Source organism: Amphiprion ocellaris, chromosome 14 (genome assembly GCF_022539595.1).
Source record: "Amphiprion ocellaris isolate individual 3 ecotype Okinawa chromosome 14, ASM2253959v1, whole genome shotgun sequence".
Lineage (NCBI taxonomy): Eukaryota > Metazoa > Chordata > Actinopteri > Pomacentridae > Amphiprion > Amphiprion ocellaris.
In genome coordinates this window covers 5,597,216-5,611,294 of record NC_072779.1, presented here as the reverse complement: position 1 = coordinate 5,611,294, position 14,079 = coordinate 5,597,216, and the positions used below count along the sequence as shown (strand labels likewise).

Below are 14,079 nucleotides of genomic sequence, written 5' to 3'. Positions count from 1 at the left end.
CACAGACTGATCGCCAGGGTTCCTTGCTTTATCTTTGTCCCCATTGGGTTCAAACACTTTAATAAGCCTTATTGTGGCATTTTTAAAAATCAGTGCTTTTATAGAGGTCCTTTACTTCCTCCAAAGACTGTTGCAGCTGAAGTAATACGACTAAATTTGTCTTACAAGTTATAGATTAAAGCAGCACCTTAACTAATTAGAATTCACAACCACATACAATTATAGTCAGATCTATGAGTGCTTTAATGAAATTTGTTTTGCCAGCTTTCCTTTCTAACTTTGACTGCAGCAGCTGCGTTGCTTTTAGCCTGAATTATAACTTACAACTCCTCATACTGGTTTAGGTTCTATTATGGTTTGTGCTTCTTGTGAGGAATATTCTGCTGTAAACCTGTCCAAGTTTGCGACGGGTCGTCTGGTGATATGACCTCCCCTAATATTGTGAATTACCTCATAGCTAGATTCCCCTGGGTTGTGACAGCTTAGCGAGATTGTGGTTGTTGGGTTTCAAGTGAAGCCAGATAACAAAGAAAAGCTGTTCAGGGAAGTGGAACCAGGCAGGCAGGGACAGTTTTAATGTGCTATACTGTAAAAGGTGGAAAAACACAAGCTTACATGCAAATGCAGAAAGAGGTCATTCACTGAAAGCACACTAAATAATCCAGCAGGTCAATATATAATTGAGAGACTTCTGAAGTCCATGGGCTACATCTTGCATACATTTTTATTAAAAGTAAAAAAACTAATGTTTTTTTGTTCATTAGGATCATGTCTTTACAAATTCCATCATTATTTGCGATGGAAACAATCACTTATTAAAAAATGACTGGATATCACTAAAATGTCAACTAAATAACCATTCGAACTCAATAACAACCACCTAATTAGCTAAACAATATTAAAATGAGTTTATTCAAAAAATGTTTTGATTGTGTCCTTTTTGTTTTGTTGAGATAATCATGACAGATACTCCCTTTTTGGCAATATATCATATTTTATATGGAAAATAACAAATTGTATCTATGTCTGAGAAATCACTTTCAACTAAGTTCCCCATTACAAAAACACCTCTCAAGGAAGTGTGTTAATTCTAGATCACATGACCTGCTCCACATGATGTCATTTCCTCCTGAAGAAAAGACTGGCAAGACTCCAAGGCTTTCTGAGTTATTTAATATAAAGTAGTGTGTGAGTCAAGAGTGGATTTATCGCATATCAACAGGTTTAGTCATTTTTATAAATGACTTTCAATTTCAGTTTTACTCAATTGTATATATAATGTTTAGAAGAATCTTTCTGTAAAACTACCATGTAGTGTTTGGTTATAGGCGGCCATGTTGATTTTAGGCCTGAAAGCAGCAAAAATGTCAACTATGTTACAAAAAGTCTTGCAGTTATATATTGACCCCAGCTGAGGTGTGAAGAGCAGGGATAAAGGCTGATTAGGACTGGGAGCAGAATGGAAGTCTGCTGAAATCAGGTGGGTAAATGAAGTAATGCAGCAGTGAGACAATGGTTTTGTTTGTATTTTCCAAAATGTGTCTCTATGAAAATGCAGAGTAAATCCTCCCATGACCTCATAAAGTAGCTTTATGTCCCTTTTAGAGCCCCACAGATTTATCAGTTAGCTTATCATTGGTGTTAGCGTATATGTTGTCCAATATGGAAACTTCCTGCGACACGATGCAGAAAATGAGGTCTGGGGTCATTTAGAAATAGCTGAAGCAGCTCTGACTCCATTGGATCCTGTGGTGCGGAGTCAAGCTTCATTAGGAGTTTCTAACTAGTTTGTGAAATGAATTCCTGGATAACAATGACCACAGAGTTCCTTTTCAATATGACATAAACTATTTCAGTCGATATACCAGCATCAGGATTTCAGTTCCGTAAAATCGACTTGGTTCTTGTATCAAATGTTGGTTGTTTGTTCCTATTTTTACGTGATAATGTTATTTAAATGCTCATGTTCAGGCTTGTTTTTTCCTCTATAATGACAGAAAACAGACTGATTATGTGAAATTGCTTTATACAATTCATACCTGCACAAATTAGGCTGCCCTCATTGATTATTGTGAGCTGAAGTTGATTTATTTTGGCAGTATTTTGGGAATAAACCACTAATTTAACAGCATGTGGTTTAAAAAAAATGCATTTTTTAAAAATTTGCTTTTTATTACTGGAAAGCCTCATTTGTAGCTATATAAAACAATTCCCCCAGAGGTTTTCGACAAACAGTTTCCTGTTTAGCACTAGTGGTACAAATGGGATCAAATTGAAAATAGCAGGTATAAAAATAACATGATTGATCAAATAAAGGCTTGTTTATTTAAAACTAAAGCAGCTATAAGATGCTTTTACTTTGAAATCTTTTTATTCTGTATTTTATTTTCAAATCATGTCAGCACACATCTGGGATTGCTGAATCATAAACACTTTTTTTTTTTCTGGTATGATTATTCAGGGGAAGGTGAGCGTCACCTGTTTCCATGGAAAGTTCACCAGCGCTTCACTTTCATTTCAGGTGTGACTAGAAGCTTCAAAAAAATAAAAAATATCTAAATTTTTTTGCAGTTTTTTTCCCAGTTATAAAACAGACCGTTTTTAACGTATTATTTCTGTAACTATGTTTGTGTATGTGTTGTGCAGGGATGACAGCTGCAGATAAACAACAGCAGCTGTGGAGGGAAGTTACAGGCAATGATTTCATGAGAAGTCCAGGCTCAAGCAAAAGTGAAAGTAAACGCAGACGTTAAGGCAAAGCGTTTGCTTCTTTGTCCAGTATGTTGGAGCTTTACCGCATTTAGTGGATGGATTTTCTTCATCGGAACAACCTCAGTAAGGAATAACGAGAAGGAAGCGTAATTTACGGTGAGTTTTTGGCTTTTTATTCCTGATTACTTGATTCATGGTAGACGCTCATCCTGTAGGCCCTGATGGCGATGGTGGTTCCGATTTCTCCTAAAAGGCCTTGCTGTGACTTAAAAGGCAACACAAAACTTAATTTATCTAATTAACACCGCCTTTTTTTTTAACATAAAACATTTGTGTTTGTCTTCATTTTTGATCTATGTTTGAGTGAAATCGAAAAGTGAAAGTCAGAGAAGCAAAGCGTGATTGCAACAGTTGATGTCATTCTTTCTTTCTTTTTTACATTTATTATTCCTAATACTCTATCATCATCTTTAATCCTCTTTTCCCAATCATTTCACTGTATATTATGTATGTTAGTCTACATTTGTGTTCTTAAATGTTATTTTGGTCACACATAGGGCCTACTTTATTCTTTTGCAAAATACACAGTGGCTCATTTTATTCACATTTATATCTGAATGCTGGCTCATAGTTAGTCCAATAGTTAATCCAAAATGATTGAAATAGAAATATTTACTACAAATTGAATGTAGTTTCACAGACTGTTGATGATCATACATTTAATCCTGAGTATTTTTTATTTTAATTTTTTGAGCCTGTAGGTGACAACGTTGGCCTCATGCTGCATCTGTAATTTCACACAAAAAATTAAAAGTCCACAATTGCACAGTCTGTAACTGTTTGTTTAAATGGCGACTCACTGCATCATTTCGTCATTTCCATAAATGTTGTATCATAAATTACCGCTAGATGTCGCCAAATACCCAGTGGGTAAAATGTTTTCTCCTGGATCAATTGTAATTGAGGAACTTTTGAAGTCCATGGGATATATCTTGCATACATTAACTAATGTTTTTTTATGTACATTATGATCATGTCTTTACAAATCCCAGAATTATTTAATATGGAAACAATCACTTATTAATAAAAAATGACTGGCTATCACTAAAATGTCAACTAAATAACCGTCCAAAGTAGTGTGTGATTTAGAAGTGTGGATTTATGGCATGTCAGCAGGTTTACTACAATATCTTCAAAAATAATTTTCAATTCGAATTTTACTCAGTTGTATATATAATATTTAGAAGAATCTTTCTGTAAAAATGCCATGTGGTATTTGTTTATAGGCGGCCATGTAGATTTTAGGCCTGAAAACAGCAAGTGTCAACTATTTTACAGAAAGTCACACAATTATATACTGACCCTCCTAAGTATTCTCTTATTTGCTTATTTATCCTTAAAGAAGACTTTACTATCTTTAATTGTGTCAGGAGGTAGGCCTGTACTGTAACTACACCAGACTTAAGTTTCCTCTTCTTTTCCGTTCAGCCTCACCGTGAATCATCTGCTTCCATCTAACCCCTATTCTCTGCATCCTCTTTTCTCACTCCAACTAACTTCATGCCCTCTTCTAAACTCAGCAAGCATCCTTCTACCGATATATTCACTGTCCCTCCTGTACATGTCCAAACCGTCTCAGTCTGGCCTCTCTGGCTTTATCTCCAAAACATCTAACTGTCCCTCTAATGTACTCATTCCTGATCCTGTCCATCCTGGTCACTCCCAAAGAGAACCTCCACATTTTAATCTCTGCTCTCTCCAGCTCTGCCTCCTGTCTTTTCCTCAGTGTCACTGTCTCTAAACCATAGAACATCGCTGCTCTCACCGCCGTTTTCATTTTACGCCTGACACTTTTTTCCACCCTTTCCAACCTGCTTGTTTCTTCGACTCTTTTCCACACTCTCCATTGAGGCTAACATGATTTATGACCAGTTGTTTGTGTTATGGACTCGATTTTGATTGACTTTAATTGACTTTATGCTTTTACTGTGAATATACTAATATTCTATGCTATTTGTAAATTCTATTTGCATTTATGCATCTACTACAAAGGCAGAAAAATACACCCTGTAAGTGTAGATAGATAGATAGATAGATAGATAGATAGATAGATAGATAGATAGATAGATAGATAGATAGATAGATAGATAGATAGATAGATAGATAGATAGATAGATAGATAGATAGATAGATAGATAGAACTATCATCAACTGTCATGGATGAACAAATGTAGAAGCAACATTTTTATCTTGTAGGTGGCGGTGGAGCTAATTTGAGCTATTTCTAATACAACCAGCAATCAAGAAGCAGTGGTGGAAGAAATATTCAAATCCTTTACTTCAGTAAAAGTACCAATAGAGTAATGTAAAAATACTCCAGTACAAGTAAAAGTCCAGCTTAAAAACTCCTACTGAATTAAAAGTCCTGCTTAAGTTATAAAGTAAAAGTACTAGTTTGGTCCTTCAGACTGATATTATTCTACATAACATCATTAGATTATTAATAATAAATCATTATTGTGTCAGCAGCAGTTGTAGCTGCTGCACGTGGAGTTTGAACTACTTTATATTCAGTTCAGATAACAGACAAAGCTGAAGGGTTATGAGATGATTGATGGGACACGAAAGAGTAAAAACAAAGTTCTGATACAAAAATATGTTTCAGCTTTTTCCCTTCATCTCTAACTTTGGTGAGATGTTGGTTTGTTTCAACATTATTGTGAGAAGTTTAGAGGAAAACTTCAGTATTTGGTGGAGCTGTTACACTGACACAGACTCCCGAATTTACAGTTTTGTTTTTTGTTTTTTTTTTTGCAAGACATCAGGAGCCAAAACATTTGGAAAACACCGGATCAATCTTTAACAATGTGCTGTATTTTAAACGTTAATTTTATTTTTCATTATTTGTTTAAAATTTGTGTCCCAAAAGTTATTAAAGCTGTCAAATAAGTCTAGTCATGGAATGTCTTCAAAGATTCAAATACAACTGCCTGAAAATTGTACTTGAGTACAGAACTTGAAGAAATGTACTTTCCACCACTTTGAAATAGTTTATACAAACTACATTTCACAACAAAACATTTCAAAATTTGTAAAATATTGTTTCTATAATAATAAGTGACAAGAAAATAAAATATAATAAGGTACAGTATTTGCAAACAGAGTTTAGATATTTGCTGGAAGCACCTTTTAATGAAAAATTATCAAGTAAAGTAGCATTGATTTGTACATGAGCGCAGTATTTAACATGATGTTCACCTGTAAAAAAATGGGACAAACCTAGAGCCATTTAGACTCCGAATAACTTCTAAGAAGTAGTCATGTAAATATTGATTATAGTTTAGAAATACTTTCATTTTAATCGAGTTTTTTCATTGAGATGAATGTTTTACTTCTTTGCAAATGTTTGATACTTTGGGGACTAATTTGGGGATTTTGATTAATACAAATAAAAATAAAAAAGAAGCAAACATTTCTTATATAATATTTATTACTAGTTAGAATTAGAAGACTTTACTGAGCCTTGGTTTCCCAGCAACACGTCGCCCCACCTTTAATAGCTGCAACATTTCTGTTCTGGGAGCAGCGTATGGATGTTTAATTAGAACCTACCATGTAATACACATTACACTGAATGTGACCACTCTACATTATGAATTTGATACTAATACTCTAATATTATATTAAATATTAAATTAAAATAATATATTTTCTTACTGTCATATTGTTAAATACTATTTCTTGACCCACTATAGTAATTCAGCAATGTTAACTCAGCTCCAGCATGAGTACTTTTTATACCAAAACACGCTGATACTTGTTAATATTTACTTGAATCATAGCTTATTTTATTTGATTCAATGATTTAATTGTTATTTGTGCCATAAATGCTGCAGAAACGGCTTCAACATTAAAACATTAGATTTCATGAATGAATTCAGTTCAATTTTTTTTATATATAGTGCTAGTTACAACTCAGATTGTCTCAAGACGCTTTACAGAACCCATATGCCTTATGCCTTAACGCCTACTGAACACCAGATGTCACCCTTTGTCAAGATTTAGGCTCCATGAATCACCCATAGAGGGCGCTGAAGCTCTAAATGTGATCAAACTGGACTTGATGCTCCTGCTCTCTTATCAGCACTTGAAAAAGGAAGTAATGTGTTTCTATTAATGACTGCCTGAGCGCTTAGCTGGTTTATTCACTGACTTATTTGTGGAATTTATATGTGTGTACGTGATCATACAGGGGACTGGACCACTGCAGTTTAGTGTTGAGACAGCGTCACCTCAAAGGACCCTGAGCAGAAGTCTTACAGTAAAAACAGGAAATGAGCTGTTTAAACTGGGCCAGTGATACATGCGATACTTTGAACTCAGGCGGTCTTGTTGGGCCTTTACATAACCGAGCTGCAGGGACCTTTGTAACTCAAAAACTTCCTCATACCATCAGTGAGCAAAACCTCTACCCCAAAATACTATCAGACCAGATACCCATTAGATAATTGTATGTGTCAGAGCATACGAAAGCTTCAGTCTTGGCATGCCTTTGGTTTGTGTCCCTAGAATCTGTTTTGCAGCCAAGTGCTTCCTTTATCTGTCGCCATCAGTGAATGAATGAGATATGCAGCCTGCCGCAGATTTCAATAGACTTCTGGGTTTACTGTTGTATGCGTCAAGTTGTATGAGCAAGTTAGACAAGCACAGCAAGTGTGTTTTTCTTTGGTGTTGCAGGTTTGTGACATTAAAAAGGACTGAAAAAGTAACTTGCTGAACATCTCAGATCCATACCTGTGTAGTAAAACCTGGACTGCACGAGTGACAAACCGCCGGCAGTGAATGTGTGGTATTCCCCTAGAAATACCAATACAAGATGGGCGTAACCACAGTATGGCATGCTGTGTGGTTGTTTTCATGATGTTTACTGATATTGTTGAGTAATGTGTCGAGTAAAGATAAATACAAAGATTCCTGCAGTTGAATGACCTGTGCAGAAATAAAATGGATTTTTGCAGTTAGTGTCTAAGCACTATTCACGTTAAAATTGTAAATAATAAAGTTAGGTAGTGGATTTTTTATGGAGTGGAAATCCTTTTTAAAGACAGTGTTACTATATATATATATATATATATATATATATATATATATATATATATATATATATATATATATATATATGTGTGTATATATATATATATATATATATATATATATAAATAAAAATATAAAAATGATTTTGACTTATTTTTTTTATGTCACTCGCCTTTACTTCTGCAAGTTGCTGCCATGCACTTGAGCTCACCCATCAGACACTACGAGGAGCCTAAATCAGACACCGGGAATTGTTTGCAAGTATAATTTGATACAAATCAAAGAGGCAGACAGCCAGTTGTCATCTGTCAGCTTCTTTCCTCTGCAGGGTTTTTATTCAGCAACAAGAAATTCAACCACCTGATTCATATCCCTGAAGAAAAAATAGCCCTCATAAGAAAGCCACAGTCATACTTGGTGCATTCCAGAAAACACCAAAATGCTCCAGCATAGCTCATCCAGAATTAGAAGGGAAAGGACTGTGAAAGGCTGGAGAGGTTTCGATTTCCCAACATGAGACAGGGTTTCTTAGAAATGGCTTGGCGTCCCCTGTGAGCAGCACCACCTCCTGGTCAGACAGCAGAACTGCACCCAGGTTTTTCTCTCAAGTCATGTGATTTATAAGAAATCGGGCCTCTAGCTTGGAGCAGGTCACACGCCTGAGAAGCAGCTGACTCAGAAGTGTCTTTGTTTTTTTTATTGCTTCTGGTGTTTGTGCAGATTTATTGTTCTTATCTGTCGTATGAAAAGCTGGCTGCAGTATGTAGAACATGACGCAATGTCTCTCGGATGCGTGCATGACCTCAGACCCTCACATGTGGGAGTTTTGGGTTATGATGGGGACTGTTTTTAAAGTTTATTGGAGTTCTATTAATCACACACTGTAAAAAAAAATGTGCGTAAATTTTATGGGGAAATACGGTCAAACCATGACAGTGAAAATCTATAAATTCTAAAACAGTTTATGTAACACTGAATCACCGTTAATAAGGTAATCAGGAGAAAACTCTTGCACAGTTATTCGATATGTGTATAACATTCAATCCTGTCTTTTTTACATTTATTTCTCAAAAAGAATACAGTTTTTCACAGTTAAATGTACGTACTGTTGTGCTGTTAATGAAAACATTCCTTAAAATTACATCAAATAACATTTTTGCATTTATTTCATGTAAAAAATACAGTTTGTACCAGTCAAATTGATGTACTTCTGTGTTAATAACGGACTTTATTATTTATGACAGCTATAACCAGAATTTTTGCATGTATGTCATCTTACAAATGCACATATTAAATGTTACATACACTAACTGCAATGTAAAACATTTTTTTATTATGTTTGCGGTAAAACACTGGCAGCTGTGATTGCCAGAACACTACTGTAAAATTACAGTAAAACATTTTCTACATTTATGGTAAATAAGTCTATTGTTATTGTTGATTTTACAGTTAAAAAACCTGCTTCATTCCATATTTTACTTAAAAAAAAAAGTTTTATCCTTCAAAAACATGAAGTTACAGGAAAATACCATCTTAAATAAAGTTTGTGAAACTTCTTGTATGTATTACATAAATATTTTCATTATCAGCACAACAGTTTGTCTATTTAACATTTGATATGTGTTTTTTTAGCAAAAATTGAGTTTATAGCTGTTACAAATATTAAAGCATATGTCCATTATTAACACAAAAGTACATTAATTTAACCGGTAACAAACTGTATTTTTTTAAATGAAATGAATGCAGAAATCGGCATGTTACTTGTTATGAATATTACAACATGTTTCCATTATCAGCATAACTGTGAAAAACTGTATTCTTTTCAAGAAATAAATGCAAAAATTCCATCAAATAACTGTACCAGAGTAGGGAAATTTTAAAAGCGCCTTTTTCTCCTGATTGCCTTATTTGTGGTGATTCAGTGTCATATGAACTGCATCAAACTGTTTTAGGGTTTACAGATTTTTACTGTTATGGTTTCACAGTTTTTCACCATAAAATTTACAAACATATTTTACAGTGTTGTGCTGATAATGAGAAAAATGCTGTAATATTTAGAATAAGTCACACAAACTTTATTTTATAGGTATTTCCATGTAAATTTTTAAGTAGAACAAACATTTTTTTTTAGGTTAAAACTTTTTTTTTTATAGTAAGCACATTTTTTAAACCAGAAAATCACCGCTATCACTACGTTTCTTTGCCGTAAATAAAGAGAATGTTTTACTGTAATTTTATGGTAGCGTTCTGGTAACCACAGCTGCCAGGATTTTACAGTATAAATAACAGTTTTACAGTGCAGGGGTAAAGTTTCTGAAGGCATGATTTGTGACTCCTTGTTGGGTCTTTGAACTGTCGCTATCTGCTGTTTTCACCATGCATTTCCTTGTTTTTGTGTCTTCATCATCAGTGGTATTGTAGATTTAGGCTCCTGTGTGTGAGGGCAGTCATTACTGATTCACTGACTGATAACGCCACACATGCTGTTTGTTGCACCGTCACTGTAGCGTAGCGATGTAGTATAAAAATCAGTTTGTGTAATAATCAATAATAATAATAAAAAAGCAGCTTTATTAACGCTAACCACCATTTCTCCGTATTGGTGACCAGCAACAAGGAAATGCTGTAATAAATATTTGCAGAAGGCATTTTCCAGTTGGAGGTTGAGATTAGTCGCCACAATCAAACCTCCTGAAGCACAAAGAATCACATGAATGTCTGCTTTTTGCGAGACACGATTAAAAATCTCCGGTATGCTTTTGAACAACAAGCAGGTCCTGCAGCCTGCATGTTTAGCCATACCGCTCTTTGTTGTGCCCCAGCTGTTTGCCGTTGTTGTTGTTGCCATGACTGCACAGTCCACTTCACCTGTGGACACGCCCACAGCAGATGGCATGGCAAGACTGTTGATACTTCATCTCAGGTAAATGCGCGTAGGCTCTCACGCAAACAAAGAATGTTTATCTAATGGTATTATCTTAACATCAAACGCTCATTATGAGGTGTAAAAACAGGCTCCGGTTGTGCACATTCAGACTCTATTTGTGTGTTTTAAATAGAGCGAGATTGTACTGTGGCCCGCTATCAAGGATTCTTGACCTCTGCTCATGCTGACTCAGTTTAGTTACCGGGTGAAATTTGATGTCATAAACACTGATACGGCAAATTGGCTCAAACACGTCTTGCTTAAAATATTGGGAAAGAAGTGCAGGCCTCATCTAGGTTAATGTTTCTCATCTCAAAGGACAAAGAATGTGTCAGCTGTTGAAACGACAGCACCGTAGCTCACTCCTGGAGCGATGTTTACAATGCTGTCGGCCCTGCCTGGGATCTGCTCAGTCAGATAACATTTTTCTTTCTGACACTTATACTTCCATAGAGTGTGATGTATATATTGGCTGTTGTGTAGAGTTTTTGTAACCCCTCAGGGTGATAAATTTCATTTAAAACATTGCTTGAGAGAGACTCAGGAATGCCCGTGAATCATCCAAGGCAGGTCACAGGCCGCTGCGTCCACACAAAAATTCAACAAAACCCCTATCAATCACTTTAACCCTCCTGTTGTCTTCATTTATGGGCACCAAATAATATAGTTTCCTTGTCTGAAAAAAATCCAAAAATTCTGCAAAAAAATCCCCCAAATTTCTGAAAATTTGCAAAACCTTCAGGAAGAAAATTTCAATAATTCCTTAAAAATTTTAAAGTTTTATTTAAAAAAAATCCCCCAAATTTGGCAAGAACATTTGTGTAAATATTTTCAAAAAATGAGAAAAAAATCTGCCAAAAAAATCCTAAAAATATCTAGTCATTACATATATATCAGTAAAACTAATATTTTCTTTACGAACCTTCACATAAAAATCAACCAAAATCCAGTGAAATTCACTGGATTTTGGTTGATTTTTTTTGTGAATGTTCTGAAGAAACATTTTTAACATTTCTTTTTTTCCACCAAAAAATGTTCACAAATTTCTCAAAAATGTTGAAAATGTGGACATCAGAAGTTTCACTGTAAAAATATATTTTTTTTTTTTCAAACTTTTAAACGGGTCAATTTTGACCCGCAGGACAACTCAAGGGTTAATTCACTAACTTGTTACTTCTTACACCTGTGCAGACTGAATATTTACAGCACTCCTCGGCTTCATGACTCTCTTTAAGGTCACAGGGCAGTAAATGAGACGAGTGGTTTCATCAAGCTTTCTTGCAATTACAGTTTTTAGACAGTAATTTTAATGGCATTAAGCAGACTGAAAGACACTCTGCACAAAGGTTGTAGTGATTTTGTGTTCAGGATCGTATGTAAAACAGCCACATTACTGCAGTACATTGTACTTGTGATAATTCACTGTCACAGATTTTATTGCAGTGGAGCAGCTAATTAAATAAGGCACATATGATTAGCAGATTACCAGTAAAACAAGGGCACCAGTTGTTTCAGCAAATGCAACATGTGTGTGTTTGTCTATCTATACTTGCATTCAGATATTCACACAGTGTTATGTGTTTTTAGCTGAAGGCAATCGTGGGAAGATGAGTCATTCATTAATAATGAGATGTGTTTGAGTCACAACATTATTTGAAGGCAGTTTTATTTTTAATGTGCCATTCAGGCTGTTATTCGCTCAGAATTATGTTTCGTATCTGATTATTACCAACCTTGCTGGCTAATTTGATCTACATTTGTTGTGCTGCTTGGTGTGGGCACCGTACCAACTTGCATGGCATCCACCCTTCCCCTGTGTGTGTTTGTGTGTAAAACAGAGAGAGGGAAACAGAAAGGCCTCTGGTCTTTCCTGTAAATGAGGCAGCTTCAGCTAAGCATGCAAGCCATCTAAAAAAACAAGCAAACTTGTCTGCAAAGCAGTCAGAATATGGCTTTGGTCTTTTCTGTAAGTCAGCTGACTTACTCTCTTTTACCCTCCCTGTCCCTGTCTATCTTTTATTAGTCTCACCCACGCTTTTAGCATGCACACACTCCTACACACCCACATGCACACATGAATGCACCTGTGCATCACTGGCTTTTTGGAAAACAGGTAACTCCTGTTTGCTGAAGTATCACAGTTAAATAGGGTTTGATTCTATTTAACACAAAGGTTTGCATGAGTTCAGTGGCTCTCCAGCTTTCTGAGTGTATTTTGCAACAGAGGTGAAGTAAGATAAGATAAGATAAAGATAAAGTTCTTTATTTCTCCCCACTCCAGGGGAAATTTACATTGTTACAGCAGTTTTATTTACAATATATACAAGGGTGGCAAAATTTTTAACAGAAAAAATAAAAATAAAAATAAAGTTTAAAAGTGCAAAGATGTGCAGTGCAAGAATGTCTGTGCAAATTTTATGGTTTGGGGTGGTAATGATATAGTCCAGTTTATGTTAACATCAGCCAGTGATGCTGATGTTGTAAAGTCTTATAGCAGATGGGATGAAGGACCTGCGATAGCGCTCTTTCTTGCAGGGTGGATGTCTCAGTCTGCTGCTGAAGGAGCTGCTTAAAGACCCCACAGTGTCATGCAGTGGGTGAGAGGGATTGTCCATGATGGATGTGAGTAATGTTCAGTATTCAGATCCTTTTCTTTGATCAAAAATTTTTTTAAAAAAAGCAATACCACAGTGGAAACATCCCTCAGTGGAGAAAATGTTACTTCAGTAAATGTGCATTGCTGTTAAAAAGTAATCCTTTGAATTGTGTTCAGATTAGTGTGGCTTTTTTTTTGTCAAGAATTTACAAAAAAAAAACCCAAAACTTTTTTATTTCAAGATGAAAGCACAGTTTTACAAAGTAATGTCAGTTGCTTAAAGCTGTAAAATAAGTGATTGTATATGTATCGCCCCCTTTCAAAGTATCTCACCTAATGAAATGCACATGGTGCTAGAAGTCACACGTTGTGTAAAATGGTGATTATCTGAGTGCAGTGATCGTAGTATAAAAACACCCACATATGGAAGGAATCACTACTACCGTACACCTTCATTAGAATATTATTGAAAAGCAAGATTCATTTCCAAATCACTAAATGTCCGTTGAAGTGCAATTCAATCCATCTTTAGACCCGAATCTATCACCTGTGACTCCCCTGAGGAGTTACAAGCTTCAGGGACTGAGATGGGAGAGACTGTACATACAACAAGTGCTACCTATTTATTACCAATCAAAGGTTTATGTAGAAAAATGCTGATATAAAATCTCTACCAGAAGGCATGTAGGTGGCCAGGAAGTCAATTGGAAGCAGATTATTGGCTGTGATGAAACACAAATGAAGTTTTAGG

General features: G+C 35.4%; 1 long non-coding RNA gene across 1 annotated transcript in view; it reads left to right on the top strand.

The window, feature by feature from the left end:
- Positions 1-2,696: 2,696 nt before the first annotated feature.
- The window catches only part of LOC111563869 (uncharacterized), a 38,489-nt gene continuing 27,106 nt past the window's right edge, over positions 2,697-14,079 (top strand). Inside the window, exon 1 of the long non-coding RNA XR_002745715.3 lies at positions 2,697-2,868. This is a non-coding gene — a long non-coding RNA (uncharacterized LOC111563869). The remainder of the gene's footprint in view (positions 2,869-14,079) is intronic.